At 53.4% G+C, this 2,500-nt stretch overlaps 2 non-coding genes across 2 annotated transcripts in view; both read right to left on the reverse strand.

Annotated features, from left to right (window-relative positions):
- The window catches only part of LOC149222109 (25S ribosomal RNA), a 3,407-nt gene extending 2,700 nt beyond the window's left edge, over nt 1–707 (reverse strand). Inside the window, exon 1 of the ribosomal RNA XR_016249929.1 lies at nt 1–707. This exon is cut by the window's left edge and continues 2,700 nt beyond it. This is a non-coding gene — a ribosomal RNA (25S ribosomal RNA).
- Nucleotides 708–954: 247 nt separating this feature from the next.
- Nucleotides 955–1,108, reverse strand: LOC149222110 (5.8S ribosomal RNA). Its single transcript, XR_016249723.1, has one exon. It is a non-coding gene; the product is annotated as a 5.8S ribosomal RNA (ribosomal RNA).
- Nucleotides 1,109–2,500: the final 1,392 nt, after the last annotated feature.

The raw sequence follows: 2,500 nt of genomic DNA on the forward strand, positions 1-2,500 counted from the left end.
GGTTTTAAAACCCGCCGACTCGCACACATGTTAGACTCCTTGGTCTGTGTTTCAAGACGAGTTGAATGGAAAGCCCGCCAACCAACACCACGAGCGCGCAGGTGCACACAGCCCACCACAAGGACGCACACTTCATTCCTCGACCACCGCAGCGGCAAACTGACATGCAGTAATCCACCCGTGCTTGTGACGATGTAGCAGCCCGTGTTGGTTTGCACCTCAAGTCGAGTGGCGGACTAGCCTGGGCCGTTCCACATCCGACCGAGATGCATCGACAGCCTCCATCCGCTTCCCTCTCGGCAATTTCAAGCACTCTTTAACTCTCTTTTCAAAGTCCTTTTCATCTTTCCCTCGCATTACTTGTTCACTATCGGTCTCTCACCCGTATTTAGCCTTGGATGGAATTTACCACCCAATTAGGGCTGCATTCCCAAACAACCCGACTCACCGACAACACCTCGTGATGCGCAGGGTCCCGGGCCGACGGGGCTGTCACCCTCTCAGGCGCCCCCTTCCAAGGGACTTGGCCCAGGTCCGTCGCTGAGGACGCTTCTACAGACTACAATTCAGGCGGTGCCGCCGCCTGATTTTCATGCTGGGCTCTTCTCGGTTCGCTCGCCGCTACTAGGGGAATCCTTGTAAGTTTCTTTTCCTCCGCTTAATTATATGCTTAAACTCAGCGGGTGTTCTTGCCTGAGCTGAGGTCGCAAAGTTGGAGCTAAATCCACCCTACCCCATGGGAGGACAAGAGAGAGAAAAGCAAGTTCAAGCGATGCCACACAAAACCCGCATCAGCTAACGCTGACTGCCCATCCAAGGGGACAAGATCACCGCTCGCCGACGCACACCACGAAACATCGCTTGAGGTATTTCAGCCGACCGCACCACATGGGGCACGGACGACCAGCTCCGCTGCTCCCTAGCATATTGCAGGGAGCGCGTTTGAATGGGATGCGACGCCCAGACAGACGTGCCCTCGACCGAGGCCTCGGGCACAAATTGCGTTCAAAAACTCGATGATTCATGGGATTCTGCAATTCACACTAAGTATCGCATTTCGCTACATTCTTCATCGTAACAAGAGCCGAGATATCCGTTGCCGAGAGTCGTTTCCACGTATTACCAAAAAACCGGCCACAAAACTGAATAGGGGCAACCCCCCACAACAAATGTAAGGCCAAGGGGAAAAAGGAGGAAAAATGCATGAGAGAAAGAGAAACAAAGGTGTCTAACCCCCTCACGGGGGGAGGCTCGAACAGAGGACAATCTCCCCCCAGCCCCATGCCCTCGCAAAAAGGGAGGAAATGCATGGGACAGCGACCGAGAAGGACTAGCGTGGCCACCCCGGGAGCTCGCGCTGCTTTTAGCCCTTCCCCGACACCAGCCCACAACAATTCCCCCTTTTCTCCGTAGAGCTAGGGACCGAAAGTAAGAGAACATGGTACAAAACAAAGCACAAACAAAGCACAAGCCTCCCAAGCCCCGTGCCTTTGGAAAAAGGGGGGAATTGAAGGGGACGACGCTCGAGAAGGACGAGGGTGGCCACCCTGGGAGCTCGCACTACATTTCGTCCTTCCGGAAAACCAATCCACAACAGTCCCACCTTTTCTCCGTAAAGCTAGGGGCCACGAAGAAGAAGGGAAGAGAACAACAAGAGAGAAAGGGATATATCAACCGTGGCTACCAGCTCACAAGGGGAGGAGGCTTCAAACAGAGAACAAGCTTCCCCAACCCCGTGCCTTCGCAAAAGGGGGGGAACTGCAGGGGAAAACGATCGAGAAGGACTAGGGTGGCCACCCTGGGAACTCTCACTGCTTTTCGTCCTTCCCGAACACCAATCCACAACAATCCCACCTTTCCTCCGTAAAGCTAGGGGCCGAAAGAAGGGAAGAAAACAACATGAAAGAAAGAGAGATATCAAATGCATCCATCGGCTCATGGGGGGAGGCTCAAACAGGGAACAAGCTTCCCCGCCCCCGTGCCTTCGCAAAAAGGGGGGAAATTTCAGGGGACGGTGATCGAGAAGGACTAGGGTGGCCACCCTCGGAACTCGCACAGCTTTTCGTCCTCCCTGAACACCAATCCACGACAATCCCACCTTTTCTCCATAAAGCTAAGGGGCCAAAAGCAAGAAGGGAAGAAAACAACAGGAAAGAAAGAGATATAAAACGTGGCTACCGGCTCACAAGGGGAGGCTCAAACAGAGAAACAGCTTCCCAAAACCTGTGCCTTCGGAAAAAGGCGGGAATTGCAGGGGATGGCGATCGAGAAGGACTAGGGTGGCCACCCTGGGAACTCGTATTGCTTTTCGTCCTTCCCGAACACCAATCCACAACAATCCCACCTCTCCTCCGTAAGGCTAGGGGCAAAAGGAAGAAGGGAAGAAAACAACACCAAAGAAACAAAGATCCCAAGAAAAGAGAGAAGCTCAACAGCACGCCGAGCAAGATGTACGCTAACCAAAAATAAATCAAACAAGGCACCCAATCAAAAAGGCGTC

Source organism: Pinus tabuliformis, chromosome Q (genome assembly GCF_031772625.1).
Source record: "Pinus tabuliformis cultivar Carrire ecotype Pingquan chromosome Q, CPIR1, whole genome shotgun sequence".
NCBI lineage: Eukaryota > Viridiplantae > Streptophyta > Pinopsida > Pinales > Pinaceae > Pinus > Pinus tabuliformis.